Source organism: Ochotona curzoniae, unplaced genomic scaffold (genome assembly GCF_017591425.1).
Source record: "Ochotona curzoniae isolate NIBS_2020 unplaced genomic scaffold, NIBS_Ocur_1.0 scaffold_1852, whole genome shotgun sequence".
NCBI lineage: Eukaryota > Metazoa > Chordata > Mammalia > Lagomorpha > Ochotonidae > Ochotona > Ochotona curzoniae.
This window is the reverse complement of record NW_024467087.1, coordinates 25323409-25343900: the sequence shown is the minus strand read 5'-3', so window position 1 is coordinate 25343900 and position 20492 is coordinate 25323409. Positions and strand designations below refer to the sequence as shown.

Here is a 20492-nt window from a genome sequence, read left to right as displayed (position 1 = left end):
GCCAGGAACTTCTTTCGTCTCTCACACAAGTCTCCCAAGACCTTGAGACAGCCTCTACTGCTTTCACTGAACACAAGCAGGGAACTGGAACTGGAAGTGGAGCAGCCAGGATATGAATTGGTACCCATATGGGATCCTGGAGCATACAAGGCAAGGACTTTAGTCTCTAGGCTACCACACTAAGCCCTGGACTGTCCATATTTCTAATGGAATTCTAATTATGATGAATGACATAAGCTGTAGAAAGTTCAGGATTAAAAGCCAATAGCTTTTAATTCTATTTCCATGTTCTTTGGGAATTACCTGTGTAATATCTATCAAATTATCATGTTGTGCATTTTAAATATACACGCTTTGGTCAATTATACTTCAGTAAAGTTGAAAAATATTTTTGAACTTTTTTGAAATAGAAAAAATCTGGCCCCAGATTCCAATAGTGATAAAGTTGAGAAGCTGACCTGAAGGGATGCTTTTAATTGCGTTACAAGGTTTGTTGTATGAGCTTACCCAAAACAATGAGTTCTGTCACTAGGTGCTATCTTGTAAATTCCAACCATTTTAATGTAGTCAAGATGGCACCTCTGAACAAAAAGAATTTTCTCACAGTTTGTTTCACAAACATTTATAGGATTCTCATGTGAGTGGTTAATAATTTATTCAAAACAAGAAACCATTGAAAACCCCGGTACTCCTTATAAGAGAAGGGAGAGAGATGACTCTGAAAGAAGTTGATTCACATGTAAGATTAACTCTGACCTCATATGTAGTATCTAGTATTGTGACAGACAGATGGTCAAATTCTTCCCTTAGGTATTTTTGTGGAAGTCTTACAACAAGTTCTGTGAGGATAAATGTTTTCTCTCTATATTGTAAAATAAGCAAGTGCACATTTAAAGATAGACCAAAAGAAGCTCTGAAATTGCAACCACTGGTCTAAGCATCCTGCCTTACAATAACAGTTTTAATGTCATATAGTTTGTAGAAGCGTGTTGTTATTATGTGGCTGTATTTAAGACTCAGTAGACTTTGAAATCACTTATTGGCTCTCCTTCAGAATGTTTCTGGGCTATTAATGCCTTATGGCAGATAGTTCTTGGCTGCATATAGAATCAAATGTAGTATGAATTGTTATGGGAGGAATTACAGATTATTGGTCATAAGAAGTGATATTTCTGTTTCAATTTAACCTTTCTGAATTTCATGTGATAAAGTAGAAAGAGCTGTAGATCCAATGCGGTTCTGTCATTGCGTAATCTTTGTAGAATTATGTAACATCTCCAAGCCTCAGGTTCCTTAACAGTAAAAGAGAATAAATGAGAATTTCAACCTAAGAGCCTTGTGAGAATTAAGTAGGATTATACTTGTAAATTGAGAGGCACATGGTCTCTTGCATACATTATCATGCAATAACTGAGAATCATCTCCCATATACCATTCATAGGAATTGACTGAAGTTATAAAATCCCAAATGCAGAACATTAGGGAATCATACTTCACAACCATTTGACAATCTGGCCCTCTAGAATCACAACAGTAGCTTGCAAGATATTCACATTGCATTTACTGTGTAATTTTTATTACATTCTAGTGAGATTTAGGATATAGACCTGTGACTAACAGACATTGGATAACAAAATCACTAATTTGACCTCATGGCCATATAAAAGAGTAATTTTCCATAAAGATCTATGCAAATCTATAGGGAAACTATTTTTAAGATTGATTTCATTTATTTAAAAGTCAGGGTTACAAATTGAGAGAGGGAGAAAAAGAGATCTATCTGTTGGTTCATCCCCAAATAACTAAGGGCCTGCCTGGGCCAGACTGAAGCCAGGAAACAGGGGCTTGTTCCACATCTCCCCCATGGTTGTGCTATCCTCCCATTCTTTCCCAGGAACATTAACAGGGAGCTGGGTCAGAAGTGGAGCAACCAGGACTCAAATCGGTGCCCATATGGGATACCTGTACTGCAGGTAGTGGTTTAACCTACCAACTGCAGTGTCAGCCCACACAAAGAAACTTTCTAATTATGTGTATTAAATGCCTGCAGATAATTAGGTAAGATCTTTGCATACTTGTGACAGGCTCAGGGCTCCAATTCATACTGAAAAAATTAGCCCATGACTGTCACATATCCACCTCTGCCCAGGACCTTTTGATATGCCTTGAACCTTGAAATGATCATTCTTTATCATCTCTAATCACACTTCTGGGAATCCCTATTTAGAAAATAATCCTTAGCAATTGACAGACAAAGCTGTTTGCCCAAACATAATTTGAAACAAAGAGAACTTGGAAAAATGTGAATCACCAAAAAACTTATTTTATGTGTTGGATGCTATGGAACCATTTTAAAAGATATTGACATACAGAGGTCAGCTCAGTGGCATATCAGCTTAGTCTTCTGCCTACAGGGTTAGCATCCCATTGTGGGCAATGGTTTATGTCCTGGCTGCTCTACTTCTGATCAAGCTCTCTGCCTATGGCCTGGGAAAGCAGCTGGGGATGGCTCAAGTCTTTGGGCCCCTGCACCCATGTGGAAGATCTGGAAGAAGGCCCTGGATCCTGACTTTGGATTGGTTCTGATTCAGTTGTTGCAGCCATAAGAAGTGTGGACCAGCAGATGGAAAATCTCTCTCTTCTTCTCTCTCTAAATCTACCTTTCAAATAAAAACTGATAAATCTTTAAGATTTGTCATTGACCGACAAATGTTCAAAATATGACATTAAGTTTGTAGAAAATGGAGAAATGCAGAGTTACAGAAAGGGGTCAGGGATAGAGACATAGGGATCTTGCATTTGCCAATTCACTCTCCGGATGGTCACAATAGTGAGGGTTGAGTCAGTCGTAAGACATGAGCTTGGAACTCCATGCGAGTCTCCTACATGGATGTTAGGTATCCAAACACTTGAGCTGTCTTTTATTGCCTTCCCAGGTACATTTGCAGGGAGCTGGAGGAGACATGGAGCAGCTAGGACTCAAACTGGTGCTCATATGGGATGCTGGTGTCACAGGCAGAGGTTTAGCACCCATAAAGCTTTAAAACAACAACAAAAATCCAGCTCTTTCCCTCACTGGCTGCTTGAGTATTGACTTCCATTATGAATGACACAGTAACTGTCTGGACCGGGAAATTCATGACTAATTGACTACTTCAGAGGAAACAAATGGTCATTGAATTCCTCCACCCTGGGAAGACAACCATGCCCAGGGCAGAAATTAAGGAAAAGCTAGCCAAAATGTACAAGACCACTCTGGACGTCATCTTTGTATTTGGATTCCGAACTTACTTTAGTAATGGTAAGATAACGGGCTTTGGCATGATTTATGATTCCTTGGATTATGCCAAGAAAAATGAACCCAAATACAGACTTACAAGACACAGCCTGCATGAGAAGAAAAAGACCTCAAGAAAACAGCGAAAGAAGTATAAGAACAGGATGAAAAAGGTCTGGAGAACTGCCAAGGCCAATGTTGGTGCTGGCAAAAAGCTGAAGGAGCAAAAATTTTACAGTGACTTTGTCTGTGGATATTTGAGAATTTTTCACAGGAATTAGTAAACTGTTAAAAACTTTAAAAATTCCAAGTATTTGATGTATGTATTGTATGCCCAAGCAATGCTGTATCTAGGTAGAGAGACTAGGGAAGGTTTTTGTTTTTACATTAGGCTTTTATGAAAATTTTCAATAAAATACTGCTTTTTATTATTAATAAGAAAAATAAGCATGGTGTGCTGTATACTTTAGGAAGATGTAAGGGAGGTGGGGCTTATGGTAGCCCCGAGGGGTGGGTCTATTTATCAGTCAGTGTGAGCTGTGTATTGTCAGAGAAAATTCTAGAGCAACAGCCCCTTTCAGGTCCTAATTAATAAGCAAGCTGTGCCTAGCTACTTTAAGTAACAAGCCTATGGACTGAAGCTCTGTATAGTTCAGATCTGGAAATGGCCACACTCTGTAGTAGTTTTATGCTACATCTGACTGGCAGAGTATATGTGAGCAGGGGAGTGAGGGAGATAAAATAAAGGAAGGCTGTTGGCTATAGGACATCAGAAAAGAGCCACCCTCCCCTCTGCTCCCTGGCGATTACCATGGATGATGACACCAGAAAGTTAGCCAGCTATGAAGTAACTGCTTGGTCAATTGCCCTATTTCCTAATACTTCCAATTCCTGAGAATTTGAGAGAAGTACAATTAATGCTCAGAGGTTCAAGATGCCACATCTGTCATTTGTAGTTTTAAGGTTTACAACAACGGTAAGGGCAAGGAACAGAGCAGAGGCTCAGACTGCGTTTCTAGGAGATTCTCAGGTGTAGAGATACAGCTACCTTGCCTATTTCTTCCCTGGGGCATCAGAAAGTGGAGACTAAACTTTTGATTGAAACTTTTCTCTGGCCTTTGACTTTTAGTTTCTGTTTGCAATGGACAGCTGTATTGAGCCAAGAACAGACTGACAAAGGAGGAATGTGGAGGATTATCCCAATATAAGACTTTGAGCTTCTAGGCCATAGTTAGTACAGGTATGTGGTATGTGCCTCCATTGCCATTGTCACTTTGATTTCTCTGTTAACTTTTGTTTTTTGGGTCTGCAAAAAAAAAAAAAATGAAAAATAGCATCATATATAAATAAAAGTATAAAGTGTGTTTTTTCACAATTTATAAAAAGCACACGATGATTACAAATATAACTTGTCACTAACTTCACCTGGAGACAACCCCATTTTATATTTTAGCATAATTCTTTCAAGGCTGTTTACGTTATATTTGTACACATTTCGCTTTTTCCCATGTCATTAAGTATTCTACAAAAGACATTTTCCCAGTTGAAACATATAAAGTTTACTGAAACACTGACAAAATGTTGCTATATACAGTGTCTTACTAGGTTATTTTGCCTTCTAAACACCACTGTAATCAATACCCTTCTTTTTGCATGTTTGTCCAAATTTTTGTTTCCTTAGGATGGATGCTTAAAATGAAAAAACATCAGATTAAAGAGTATGAACATTCTTCAGATTTATGATAACACATTGACAAACTATCCTCTAGAAATTTGCATCAATATACAGTGCTGGAAGCTATGAAAAATAATGTAAACCTCAATTCTCAAACCACAAAAAGTAACACAAATACTATGATAGAACTTGATTCTGTGGATAGTCAAAGAAATAGACATAAGTGCTTCATGTGGCATTTCTCAACTTCATCTCATGTTCTGGGACTCTTGGTTTGCCTTTAGCTACTTTGAGACATAATTATGTATTATATATTATATATTATACTTTATATATATACATGTACTTTATATATTGTACATGTATAATATATAATGTATGTACAATAAGGTTGCACAATGAAAAAATAGATAAAAAGCTTCAATGTAATTTTAAAGGCACTATTATAGTTTGAATGCCCTTCCAAAGCTTGTGCTGAAATTTAATTGCATTGCCACTGTATTGGAAGGCAGGATCCCTAAAGGGTAATCAGGACATGAGGGTTCTGTCCTCTTGATAGACTAATGCCATTATTGAGGGAGTATATTCCTGATGAAAAGCACAAGTTCAGTCTGACTTCCTCTTTCTGCCTTGCCCATGCATACTTACCCTTCCCTTTAATGTAGCTCTGGCTGTTCATGTAGTAATGGGGAAGAGAAGATGCATTAGTAATTTGACAATGAATTGAAGTTTTTAAAATGTGTAGTCTATGTTATTTTTTTTTTAGTACCTGAAAGTGGCCAAAAAAAAAAAAAAAGAAGCTAGGGAATATGCCCAGAGTGTTTTAAAAGTGTCAGAATATAGAGATTTTTATACCTATTGCTGTTAATATCCAGTTTATTTTAAATGGATGTCCTACTATTTGTTTCCTCATTGACACATTCCTTAGAACAGATAGAAGATTTAACATCCTGGATCCATAACTTTCTTTTCATTAAGAAGCTCTATAAAAACAAAGAGTATTTTTCTTAACATTTTAGAAAAAAAAATAGGACTAATATAAAGTGCACCTCCTTCTCTTTCTATACCTCAGTGGAATGAGTAAGCGGGTCCAAGAATTTAACAGAAAGGTATTATATAAGCAGCTGTGTTTGAGTTTTCTATGGATTTTAATTGGTATTTCCCAGTAACTCCTGACCACATAGCTTCCTTCACTTCTAGACACAAAAGGTCTAAATAAGTGAGCCAGGTTGGAACCCACACTGAAGCTTGAGCTGATGTTGTATAATTATAGGACAGTTGCCTCCCACTACTTCTAAGGCTGCAGACAACACTGTCCCAACAACGCAAGGGATACAGGCAGCCTGAAATCCTGACCAGCAGTAACTGATGGCTGTTCTTCACTAACATGAATAACTGCGGAACATTGATTATAGAGCTGGACCCTGCTCTTCATTTCTAAATCCCCATCCTGTGGGTGTTGATGAAAGTCCTTGTACTAGTTTCACACTCTGATTGTAGGCAGGAAAGTTCATGAAACTGATTCAATCAGCTTACATGCAGAAACACCCCCTCTTGTTTTCAGCAGTCTCCTGAAAAGGATCCCTGGGTCAGGACCTGTGAGATATCCGGCAGGTGCTAAGGTGTCCTCTGTTCAGGTTAGTGATGACTAAAAGTTACCCTCTGCATTTTAAGGAAAGAGGGTATGAGTAGAATGAGGAGGGACTTCCAAGAGGTGGGATGGAGGAATGAGAAATAGAAGTAAAGAAGTCGGAGGAATGTGTAGAGGAGTGAAAAAAAGTAACAGGGCTGAAAGTGTCATTATATTCTCGGAATCCTATTTAGGAATTACATGAAATCTCTTCTCTTTATATTAATAGAAAAAGGAGAGAGAGAAACTAATGTGGGAAGGAGAAGTCCCATAGTATGATTAATGATTATTGGGGAAAGCTTCTTAGAGGTTCTGTGGATAAATATAATTTGCATACTAGCCCCTACACTTTCCAGACTTACAACTTTAGCAAGTTTTTTTTTAAATTTTAAATCTCTCTGTGCCTGCTTATTAATCTGTGAAAAAAATGTGAATAATAATATTGTTTGTTACTGGAGTTACGAGGAATGCAAAGAACATACGTGAAGTGCATAGTATATGATAGCTACTGAAAAAGAAGTAGCTGATATTACTGTTGAGGTGTAGTTATTAGAGACAGTCATGTTATCAATGCTGGCGATGGTACTGTTTGTGAAAAAGCACAAACAAAGCAGTTGCCATAACATTCAGCAATAAAAGAGAACAATGACCTATTTAGCCCTCTTGATCACAAAAGAACTTAGTGCACTAGTGTGTGTGGCCAAGGAGGAATCACATTCTATTACTCACATGTTAGACATTCTGCTGAATGTTAGTTTCACATGAAAAGACTTCAGCCAAGAAAGGAAAAAGTAAATGCTCTGCTATACACGATTGATTTTGTTTATAGTTCTTCCTTTTTCCAATACTTTAGAACATGTAGTAATGCTACTTGCTTTTATTAATTGTATAAAATCCTGGAAATAAGCACACAAGAACAGAGATAGTATTAACACAAGTGTGTTTCAACTTTTCAAAAAACTCTAACAAGCAGATTCTGGTTAGGTTCCATAGTGACGTGACTCTTCTGTGCTTGTTTTTATTCAGGAAGCTCCCAAGAAGAAATATTCTGTGGATCACACACAGAGTACATTTTCCCCAGAAGGGTGAGCAAAAGATTAGCTGCTTGGTTCTTTAAAGAGCTTGATGTTTAACAGCAAAGGCATAGAGTTCTGATAAATTTCATTGTAAATGCAAACCAACAGGAAGTGCACCTGACAGAGTGCATTTAAAAGGAGAAATACCGGTGTACCAAGGTTGAAGTCTGAATGTTTCCCTCCCTTAAAGCCTCATTAGAATAGTATCGGGTAACTAGGTCAAGTTAAAATGTGTGTTCATTGTTACTAACAACTGAAAGAGTACCTCTAGTTATAACCTATTTTCAGTCTGATGCAAAGAATGGGAATGGATGTGTTGAAGAAAGACCCTCTTTGCATCCAGAGAGATACAAAGGGGGTTTAAAAATACTCCAAAATTCCACTTTCATGCCTTTACCTAGTTGACTTCATTGTATCTTCACTTCATGGTATACTTGCCTCCATTATACAGATCCTCTAAATAAATACATGTATATACATGTTTACCTATATATCTATTGCCCAGTTGACTTGGGTATATCTTATATTAGAGATTGTGTTTGGTTAGAGATTTTTAGGGGGAAAAGGTATATTTCATGGGACAGGTAGTGAAGCAACTAATCATTCTGCAAACTCCAGACTTTTGTGTTGGTTACATTGTGGAAAACGATGTGTGCCTGTCTTTGCTTCTTAAGTTGTAACAGATTCAGCTAGAAAAGAGGTAAAGCTTTGACCTTTCCTTCAAGGAGCACACACAGCTAGGCCAATTGAATCACACTGATGAACAAGTGAAACACATAAAGATTTATATATTTTTATTTAAAAGCCAAAGTTACAGAGAATAAGAGAGAGATTTTCTATCTACTGGTTCACCCTAAAATAGCTGCCAGCAACTGGAACTGAGTCAATCCAAAGCCAGGAGCCAGGAGCTTCTTCCAGGTTTCCCATGTGAAGGCAGGGTCCTACTGGAGCCGTCTTCTGTCGCTTTCCCAGACTGTAGCAGAGAGCTGGATCAGATGTAATATAGTTAGGATGTGAACTAATGTATATGGGATTCCAGAACCACAGATGGAGGTTTAGCTTACTATGGCTCAGTGCCAACCTCCTGAAACAGAATTCTATCCATATCCAGTGTTCATTGGACATGGGGAGGCTAATAATACCTACTTATCCAATGTTATTGATGTTGATGGCACATCAAGCTCTAAGCATTAGGGATACTGTAGATAAAATATTTTCTAACAGGTCCTCATTTTCTTAAATTGGTTTTGGAGTATAGGTTTTAGAGTAAGATAGTATGCATTCAAGTACCAGACCTGCCACTTAACTAGTTGAGCAACTCAATTTCTCTGAGTTTCTGTTTCTTCATTAGTAAAATGAAGATTAAAATGTTCCTACCTCAAGTGTTCTGTGAGAAAGAAAGTAGGTTATAAGTGTAGATCAGTCATGAAACTTTGGCCCAGTGGCCCAAATACTTGTTAAGATTCCCAAATCCTGCTTCAGAGTATATAGCTTAAGTCCAGGCTCTGTTCTTGATTCCAGCTTCCTGGTAATGTGCATGTTTGGAGGCAGTGGTGATGGTCCCAGTACTTGCGTTCTGGCCATCCATATGGGAGGCCTAAAGGGAGTTCCCAGCTCCCAGCTTTGATTTGACCCAACCTGGGCCATTGTGAACATTTGAGGAGTGAATCAATACATGGAAAGTCTGTCTGCCTGTTTCATGCTCTCTCAACTAAGATAAAATAAAATAAATAAAATTTAAATGTAGATTACTCAATACATTGGCTGACTCTGAATAGTTGTTTCTTCTTTTCTTATCAAATACTCCATTCTTTCCACGCAGACTTTAAATTGTACACTAATTATGTTCCTAAATACTTACAGAAGAGGTTTTGTAGGAAAGTTTGCATCAGGACTATTCAAAATGAACCCTAACTTGAGATAGAGTTTAAATGTTCATCAGAAAAATGGATGTCAGTAGTATAATTTAATATTATGCAGGGTCACATGATTTTATATTGATACATATTATAATACTAGTAAGAATGATAGCAGATGAATTGTAGGCTTCACAGCAATACGACAGAGTCTTCAAACCATAATGTTGAGTCTATGGAAGTCGCACACACAAAAGCATATACCATAACATTTTATTTGTTAACAGATTAAAAAATAAATAGGTAAAGATGATTTTTAGTTTTAAAACCCAAGAGAGTGATTAACCTTGGGGGAGGTAATGAGGTCATCTTCCTTGGATTCTGGCAATGTTTCTTGAAGTTTATACTAGTTACATGGGAATATTAATTTTGTGACCGTTCATTAATTTTGTGAATCACCTGCGTTTTTTGCATAACTTGATATACATGTAGCACTTCACTATGAAGTTTCTACATTAAAAAACTTTCTGTTATGCTATAGTCAATCAGAAAAACCTGAAACATAAGAGGTCCTTGTTGCCTCTTTATAAAGCATATCTGTGAAATAATGCATCTGGAGTTGCTGTTTTCTTTCAAGGCTCTCTGGTATATGTTATCCTTGGCATTCTGTAGGAAAGTTGTGTGTATTCTCCGTGTTAGCTCTTTTCAGTTTTCCACCATGAACCCCAAACACCAGATGCAGGAAGCCACACAGTAGGCTTTGTTCCAGCAGGGAAGAGGACCATGGATACAGGAGTGGAGGGAGAGAGAGGGAGAGAGACGTTTCCTGCCATAGTGGCAGGAGGGAGCTCCAAAGGGAAGGGAGAAGGAGAAAGGAAAAAGAAGGGGAAGGGGCAGCATACATAAGGGAGTTTGCCTTTTTATGACGAGCGGGTGGGTGTCACATGGCCCTGAAGGGTTGGTGGATAGGACTGTCAGGGATGCAGGGGATTGGGAGGTACAGTGGTGGGCGAGCACTAGAGGGAGAATGTGCGAGAGACTGGTGGATGGGGCCATCAGGTATGGCACCATGAGATTATGGTGGATTGGTGGGAAGAGGGTTAGAAGGTTACAGCGAATTAGTGGGCACAGGGTTACAAGATTACAGCAGATTGGTGGACAACCAAATTTGAACGTAAATGGTGTGTGAATCTTAAGGAAGTTGAGACCTTAGGGGAAGCAGATATTTAAAATGGTGTCAAGTCCAAAATGGGGGAATCTAAAGGGCCAATGTTTGCTTTTTGATTCACTCCTCACACTCTGTCTAGTCATTAATTGATGTAGTTGGAGAATCATTATCTCCCGGGGTTGACAACAAGAGTTGGGACAGGCTTCCTTAGACAAGCCTTTATTCAGGGTTACTGTTTTGGTACAGTGGATTAAGCCAACACCTGTGACACTAGCAACCCACATTGAGTGACAGTTGGAGTCCTTGTTGTTTCACTTCTGATCTGACTCCCTGCTTGTATGCCTAGGATAGCAGTGGAAAATGGTCAGGGTGCTTGGACCCCTGCCACCCTGATGTGGGACCTGGATGAAGTTCAGGCTTTGACGTGGCCCAGCCTCAACCATTGTTGCCATATGGGGAATGAACCAACAGAAAGAATATGTGTCTTTGTCTGTCTCTTCCTCCTTTTTTTTTTTTTTGTAACTCTGTCTTACAGATAAATAAATAAAATCTTTTCAGAAATAGGCCTTAAAAATATCTAGAAATAATTTGCTAAGGTTTTGACTATGGGTAATGGAATAGTTAATTTTTGACATTGTCACATTCCATTTCATAATATTTGTTTTTCTTTTATTTGAAAGTCATAAAGGCATACACATAGAGAGATGGGGAGAGAGAGAGAGAGAGAAATACAGAGAGATCTTCACCTTCTAGTTTACTCCCCAAGTTCCCATGTGAATTGACACATCCATGCCTATTCCAATAGGAATGTTAAAAGTTGTACTGCTTATATTTATTTTTATCGTGACTTAATTTGGAAGATTCATTCTGTAAAATTTTCAATGATCAAGTTTAGAAGAGTTCCTCCAGGAGAGGACTAGAAAACTACCTGGTTGCTCAATAAGGCATTGGATTTCATTCGTGTTTTCAAAGACTTTTCCCTGTTATGTAAATTCTTCTTCTACAAATAGCTGTAAGAAAGCTTTGAGTAAGGAGTTCCTTTTATTTGTCACTCCTAAAGGCAGCAGGTCAGAAACTTCTATAGTTAATGATATAATCTCAGAAAGAATGATAAGGAACGTTTGATAAAACTGTTGGATTGTTGTTTAACTTGGTTTTGTGAAGTCAGTCACATTTATGAGCTGATGTTTTAGTTGTTTACTTATTCATGAGCAAGCTATTCAAATGTTGACAGTGCTTTTATAATAAGCTAATTAGATTCACAGAAGTGTTGTATATCCTGAAAGAGGTGGCTCATAGTTAAAAGTCCAGCATTGCACAACTCAGTGCATGGAGGTCTTCAATTATCCTTTTGAGAGGTTTTTGCACAACTAAAGCAGAGCTGGTCATGTATCATTCCTAAGTTGATAATCACATTACTACTGTCTTTCATGGATTAAGCCCTTGTGTGCAAGGCCCATGAATGGCCACACTTTCTCTTGTCAATCTCATTTCCTTTGTTTGTTTGTTTTCAATATTTATTTTATTTTTGTTGGAAAGGCAGATTGATGAAGAGAAAGAGATAGATAAAAAGATCTTCTATCCACTGGTCCACTCCCCAATGGCCACAACAGCTGGAGCTGAGCTGATCCAAAGCTTTTCCAGGTCTCCCACATGGGTGCAGTGACCCAAGGAATTTGGTCATTCCCCACTGCTTTTTCTGGCCATAAACAGGAAGCTGGATGGGAAGTGGAGCAGCTGGGACACAAACAAGTGCCTATATGGGATTCTGGCACTTGAAGGTAGAGGATTAGCCAGTTGAGCCATTGAGCCAGCCCCAAACCTCACTTCTTATTGTTCCAAAAATTAGCAAAGTTGTCTCACGCTTTCCCATCCTGTGCTTATTCATACTGCCTGAAACTGGAATTATGTGTTTCCTTGATTCTTTTGCCTATTCAGCTTCTAGAGCTCGTTCAAGTTGCAGACAAATAAACAATTCATAAATACAATTTGTTCATCATTTATGAAGTCAGACACTGAAGGAAAGAAAATATGTTCCATATGTTCGTGATTTTTGAAGGCGGTTCTAGACTAGCTGTCCTTTCCTTCTTTGGACAATATAAAGTCACGAATAGACTTGAGTCAAATGTTCTGATAAACCTTTGCTGCATGCCTGTTTAACCTCAGGGTTCTGTGCCAGGTGCTCAGAAGATGGGAAAGATTACACAGTCTTGTAATCTTTCTCTCAAAGGACTCACAGTCTAGAGAACTATAAGAAAATAATTTCACACCATGTAAAAATAATATAGGGCAATATAGGGATACAGAGGAGAGCACCCTGTCTGTGGTAACAGAGGAGGGACTGTTGTGGAAATACCTGGAGGAGGTGACTCCCGAGCAGAGTCTTAAAGGATGAGTAGTAGGCAAATAAAGAGGAAGAAGGGAAATTCCAGAATCAGCAATGACCAAGAGACAGAGGTGAGAAACAGGTGAGCAAGAGAGAGGTGAGAAGCAATGTGCGTGTGCGTGTACAGGAAAGGATGCAAAAGCTTAAAAGTTTGCGGTAAAGGCAGAGAGAAGCTTAGCGTAAAAAGATAGGTAGGAGCTGAGTCATGGAAAAAAATCATGCCTGTCAATGGCAAAATATCTCACAAAAACAAATAAAAATACATTCTTCAAAATATCATCTGCTTTTTAAAAAACTCAATTTTTCATGATATAGTTGCTTAGGTTCACCCCTTCCATTCTTTCCCATTCCCCCTCACTACTCCCCCCTGTATTGTAACAATAGTTTATCATTCTGATATTTAAGTGTATCCTGATATTTTAGGTATATAGCATGGTATAAAGTCCAGCATTCTATTGTCAAGATATATTTAATGGTTTCATTGGATGTTCATATTTTATTCAGAAACAGAGATGTATACTTCATTGTATCCTCACTTCATGGTATAATTGCCTCTATTATACACATCCTCTAAATAAATACATGTATATACATGCTTACCTATATATCTATTGCTCTTGTATTTTGCATGAAGGTTGCCTTGTCTCATAGAGAACGTATGATATTTGTCCTTTTTGGATTGACTTATTTCACTGAGCATAATGGTCTCTACTTGGGACCCTTTGGTTGCAAATGGTAGAATTTCATTCTTTTTAACAGCTGAGTAGTATTCCACGGAGCAGAGATACTAGAGCTTCTTTTTCCACGTTTCTTTCAATGGCCATCTGCATTATTTCCATGTCTTCACTATTGTAGATTGTGCTGCAGTAAATATAGGATTGTAGGTTACTTTCTCATATGTGGATTTCATTTCCTTTGGTTATATTCCCTTAAGTGGGAAAGCTGTATCATACGACAGGTCAATTTTTAGTTCTCTTAGCACTTTTCATACTAACTTCCATAGTGGTTGTACTAGCCTACCCTCCCACCAATAGTGAAGCAGAGTAACTTTCTCCCCACATCCATGCCAGCAGGTGTTGTTAGTGGAGTTCTGAATGTAGGTCAGTCTCACCGGATTTAGGTGGAATCTCAATGTGGTTTTCACTTGTATATCCCTGATGGCTAAGGAGCTTGAGCATTTTTTGTATGTCTATTATCCATTTGATTTTGTTCTTTTAAAAACTGTTCATTTGATTTTCTCATTAACTGATTTGTTTCTTTTTCTGTGGTTGTTTGTAAAGCTCTTTGTCAATCCTGGATATTAGTCCCTTGTCTGTTGTGTAGTGTGCAAAGATTTTCTCTCATTCCATGAGTAGCTTATTTACACTCTTTATCATTTCCTTTGCTGTACAGAAGCTTTTTAGTTTGATGTAGTCCCATTTGTTTATTTTGGCTTTGATTGCCTGTGCTTTAGGTGATTTTTCTAAGGAGTCTTTACCAATGCTTCTATCTTGTAGAGTGCTTCCTACATTTCCCTCTAACAGTTTATTGGTTTCTGTACGCAGATTTAAGTCCTTAATCCATTAAGAGCTGATTTTGGTGTAAAGTGAAAGGTGAGGGTCTTGCTTCTTCTGTAAACTGCTATCCAATTGTCCCAAACAGCATTTGTTGAAAAGATGAGACCTTTCCCCTTAATTATTTTCAGTTCTACTGTCAAGGATTAGTTGACTGTACATGTGTGGGCTCATTTCTGGAGTTTCCATTCTGTTCTATTGATCTTCCTCTCTGTTTCTGTACCAGTATCAGACCTCTCTTCAGGATAGCTTTGGCTATTTGTGGTCTCTTGTGTTTCCAGATGAATTTTGTATCTAAATGTTATGCTGCAGGTGCTCTAACTCTCAAAGCTGTTAGAACCTTCTTTCCCTCTACCTTTCACTGATCACTGCCTTGTAATCCCTATAAATCTCCCTATCTCTAGGATTATTATTCTCTTTATATTTCCTACATTAAAATGAATGTCTGCTGTGGTCTATGGTGGGTCCCTTTCATTTCATGGCATTTTGATAATTTTGTAAGCACTATTAGATTCCATTTTCAGTTCATCCTCTTAGAAAGATTAGAAGCCCTTCTTATTCACACATCTTTTGTGTTTAAGATGTTGTAATCGTTCCTTTGTCTTAGCCTTTACATCATGCCAGTAAGACGTGGGTACTTAAAAGTGTTTGTGGAAGAATCGAATGATTCTCAAAACATGCTTGTTTTGAGAAGAATTTTTGAAATCAAATCATAAAAAGGGCCTTCAAAAAGTTCATGGAGAATATACATTATAAAAAAATGAGTGGCTAGTGCTGTGGCATAGTATTCTACAATGCCAGCATCCCATTTGGACGCCAATTCATTTCCTAGCTGCTCCATTTCCCATCCAACTCCCTGTTAATGTGCCTATGAAAGTGGCAGATGATGGCCCAAGTGCTTGAGCTTCTGCTACCTACGTGGGAGACCCAGATGAAGCTCCTGGCTCTGGGCTTTGGCCTGGTCCATTTCCAGGTGTTATGGTCCTCTTGGGAGTGAAGCAGCAAATGAGAAGGTCTCTCTGTCTTGCTATGAATCTTTCAAACAAATAAATCTCTTTTTTTTTTAACTGCATGGATTTCAATTTTTTGCTGCGCAAATGCTTATCTTTAATTCTATGTTCTCACAAACTTTTTGACGTACCTTTGTATATTGGTCTAATAGTAACATTCTCTCTCTCTCCTCTTACAAGCACAAGCAGGATGTGTTATGTTCAGTATCAAGTTAGAGTGCTCAGCACTTTCCTGAGACAGCCACCTGATCGATCTATCAGTGTGTTCTCTTCAGTAAGTTTTGCTTCTTCACTTATTGCTACTGAATGAATTCACTTATTGCTACTGAATGAATTCTTTTTTTGTATAAAGACAGGGACCACTTAGCAGGCATTTCCACTTGCAAAGTTGGCAAAGCCAGCCAGGAGCGAATGAGAGCAGCCACAAGTGCTGAGTAGCCTTACGCTGAGTAATGTTCCATATCAAGCCTACTTGTATCCTTTCTCCTGCCATATCTAGGGGTGCCTAAGTCTCTGCCAAATAAACTAGCCACCTTGATCTCTTCCTGTGGACTCTCAGCTGATCTTTGCCGCACGCAGTGTAGGGGTAGTATCTAGCAAGAGACAGAGGCTGCCTCACTCTCTTTCAAACTCTCCCCCAGACCTTGTGGCTCTTTCTGTCCTGCATGAACTTCCCACTGTCTGCTCATGATTCCCTGTCTTTGATCTCAAATGCTAGGAAAGGCAGCAAGATACTGGGTTTGTTTGGCAGCCGAGAACTAAAGCACAGTTCTGTCAACCTGAGATCTTTGCTTGTTACTTCTTTCCTGAAGGCTATCATATGCCTCTTTCACCTTGCCTCCTTTGCCAATCTTTAAGAAAAGCACTGGCCAGAACTGGTTTTAAAACATTTTGTTTGAAGCTGCTGGAAATCCTGCAGGGCTATGTTCTTAAAATCATGGTTCTTCTGACTCAAGGGGTTAACTTTTTTGGCTTGTTAGCATATGAAAGTGTCTGCCCAGGTATTTAAATTCCATCTGTCCTCCAGTTTGGACCAATATAACCTTTTTAAACTCATAGAAATCTTTGATCACCTCTACCCTCCATTATAGGTCTAAAGACCATAGTATCAGATAGTTTAATCCTTTATCCTAGAAGGATGTGAAAGAGAAACACTGCTGTTCTTTCTATATACTGTAAACTGTGACCACATCTGCTTTACAGTTTTTCTCATCCACAGTTGTGAGTTTCTGAAAATATTTGATTAGATTCATGGAGCTATGTCTTTTAATGAAACATTGTTAGTTTTATATTTAAGTGTTTCATTTCCTGGGCTAAAATTTTACTGAGATTTTTAGGGTTTAAAATAATGTAATTGTGTAAAAGTTATTTTACCAGTTTCCTGCCAAAGTTAAGAATCCCCTTAGAGTATCTATGGCTTAAAAATCTGTGTTCATATAAACTATTTTTCTTTTCTTTTTAAACATATTTTTATGCATTTGCAAGGCTGAGTTAGAGAAAAAGAGAGACAGAGAGCTCTTTCATGTACTTGGTCATTCTCTATATGGCTATAATACTACAGGTGGGAACTTCACCCATTCTGCCACTGTGCTATACCCAGATGTTCTTCTTTCAATGTAGAGACCCCAGAAGACTGCTTGAGCATGTGAATTGAAGGAACTGGTAGGTAGGTAGGAAAGGGGATGTAGAAAAAAGCCCTACGCATGATAATATATTTTTGGTGATGAAGGTTAAGAAGGATTTGTAGAGTTTTTGGATAGAAAGAGAAATGGAGGGAGTGAGTATGCTGTAGTTCATGGAAATTGAGTGCTGTCTGAAATTAGGGTGGATGAGATTAGAAGGACATTATTCTGATTAACTTTTCTAAGAAGTCCAGCTAGCAGGATTGGCAGAATCTCTAGCTCCTTTGTTTCTTGATGTATTTAACTGTCCTAAGCAACGGAATGTTCATGTCATGTGCTAATCATTTTAATAAATTTAATCGTTATATCTATGTTCTTGTAGTAGACCTGGGTAATCAACATTTTGTAGACCCTAGAGGAATGCTTCACATGCTTTCTGGTTTTTTTTTTTTTTAATTTTTTTAATTGAACCTTGGCCCCAGAGGAGAACTGAGGGTTTCTGTTTGTTTTTAAAGATTTATTTTATTTTTATTGGAAAGGCAGATTTACAGGGAATGAGAAAGAGAAAGATCTTCCATCTGCTGGTTCATTCCCCAAGTGCCTGCAACGGCCAGAGCTGAGCCGATCCCAAACCAACAGCTTCTTCCAGGTCTCCCATATGGGTGTAGGGTCCCAAGGCTTTGGGCCATTCTGTATTGCTTTCCCAGGCCACAAGCAGGGATCTGGATGGGAAGTGGAGCAACCAGAACACAAAATGGCACCCATATGGGATCCTAGTGTGTTCAAGGTAAGAATTTAGTCACTGAGCCATTGTGCCAGACCCACAAACTGAGGTTTAAGTAAGTTAACTTTATCTGCCTATTTTAAATGTTTGGGTGATCACCTTAACTCTTATTAGATGTGGTCCACAATTTGGTTGTAACACTTAGATGGAATGAGTGATCACTTTTATGATGATCTAAGCTCTTATTTTGACCAAATCATTTGAATCTCTGACAAGTCTCTAGACGTGCAGTTCTAATCTGCGACATTCAGTTGGATCCCAGGAAATTGCAAAGACTGGGATTCTCACCTGGGAGAGACAATAGCTGTTTGAGTTAATTTTGATATGTATAATGCGTTATGAGGTTATAAACTGATGTGAAACTTACTCTGTGCCTTTATGAAGCTCTGATATGTTACATGCTGAGAATGATCTCTGCTGATGGGATAGCTTCCAGATTCCATATTCTGATTTGCGAGAGAATAGATGAGCAATGAAGCAGTAAGCCAGGCCTCCCTGACCATTTCCGTCTCCTTGGAAAGAGCCATTGGATTTTCCCGTGAGATTTGGGACTTAGCTAGTCTTCACATAATTCCACTTCCAGGGCTTTTGGATTTAACTGGTGACCACCATGTCACCCAAACACATTCAACTCTTAGTCTTCCGCTTACACTTCCCCATGAGTCATCCCCTAACCCAGCAGGGAGAAAGGATATACAGTTTGATCCTCAAATTGCCTTTCTCTTCAACACTGCTTGGACACAGTAGAGGGGACCAAGAATCATGCCCTAAAAAAATAGAGCTTAAATTTTATTAAAACTAGATACTGAAAAGAGCAGAAAGGACTTTTCATTTTAGTAAAAGCACCTCTGGGCAAAAAGCAAGCATCTAGTACACTTTTAAAGGGACTCTCCTTTTTTCCTTCCAAACTGAGTTAACTGCTTGTTATTTCGTTCAACTTCTTACATCTCTGTTTTCCATTTTAAGAGACCAGGAATGGCCAGTCTACCCTGACTAACACCTGTTTTCAATTATAGTATTCAGGGAATTGGGCGAATAGCCATCCCAACAGTAGTTTGCCCTAGAAAGAGCCCTATTTGCTCTGCCAAAAGTCAGGCTGCTGGAAATGGAACTGCCCTAAGGGTTGAAGGACTCCCTGGTCAGAATCATAGACCCTACCAGTCTAAGCTGAGGAAGCCCTTTGCTCCACCTGGTTCTAAAGATTCATTAATTCTTCTCATTGATTCATTCTCATTTCGATCTTTTCTTTCTCTTTCTTTCTTTCTTTCTTTCTTTCTTTCTTTCTTTCTTTCTTTCTTTCTTTCTTTCTTTCTTTCTTTCTTCCTTCCTTCCTTCCTTCCTTCCTTCCTTCCTTCCTTCCTTCCTTCCTTCCTTCCTTCCTTCCTTCTTTCCTTCCTTCCTTCTTTCCCTCCTTCCTTCCTTCCTTCCTCCCTTCCTCTTTCTTTTTTTAAAATATTATTTATTTGAAAGAATTATATGCAGGTAGGCGCGCATACACACACACAGTCAGAGAGAGAAAGAGAGAGAGAGAGAAGGAGGGAGAGAGAGAATTGGAGGCTTAAGCACTTGGGATGTCTTCTGCTATTTTTCCCAGGTGTGTCATTGGGAAGCTGGCTCAAAAACAGTCTGTACTTGAGCTGGAACCCATAGGGCATGCTGGCACTGAAGGCAATGGCTTAACTTTCTGTACCACAGTGCTAGCCTCTACCACTTATCTTTGAGATATCTACTTTTAATACACTAGTTTGCTTTGTCTCTAGCAAAATACAGGGTATCCATCTCAGAATGGTTGTGAAGCAGGCTTTCCAAGATATCCCATTATACCTTGTTTCTGAGGACCACACATGGCCATCTTTTTCCATGCCACATCCAAATGCCATAGGACAGACACAAAGAAAAAAAAAAAACCTCATACATAGCTCTATGCCCATATGACAGTTTGAAGACATTACAAAAGGCAGAGCCACACCCATTCTACTCCCATAAGATTACAGGTTACTTCCCCTGAGGGGCAAATATGTGTGAGAGGATCAAAAAAGAGTTGAAATCTATGTATGGTTGAATATAGAAAGAAATGTAGGAGCAGGTCAAGGAAGCAAACTAGCATTTACATATTGAAAATTTTATTCTTGCTCTAGATAAATATATTTACATGCTTGTTTACTTATATATTTTGTATGCAGGTTTCCTTGTATCAGGGAGAACATATGATATTTGTCCTTTTGGCGTTGGCTTATTTCACTGCGCATAATGATCTCTAGTTTGGACCATTTTGTTGCAAATAAATGACTGACTAGTATTCCACAGAGTAGATGCACCAGAGTTTCTTTACCCAGTGCTTTTTCAGGTAGGATATAGCCCTTTCCTCGGAGCAGTTTAGGGGACTCTTCCTTCCCCACAACCCAGGTGAAACTATTAGGTCCAAAAATGCTACACAGAGATTCTGGAAGAAATG

The 20492-nt window shown here is 38.6% G+C and overlaps 1 pseudogene; it reads left to right on the top strand.

Annotated features, from left to right (window-relative positions):
• Positions 1–3102: 3102 nt before the first annotated feature.
• Positions 3103–3558, top strand: LOC121169494 (annotated as a pseudogene).
• The last annotated feature ends 16934 nt before the right edge of the window (positions 3559–20492 follow it).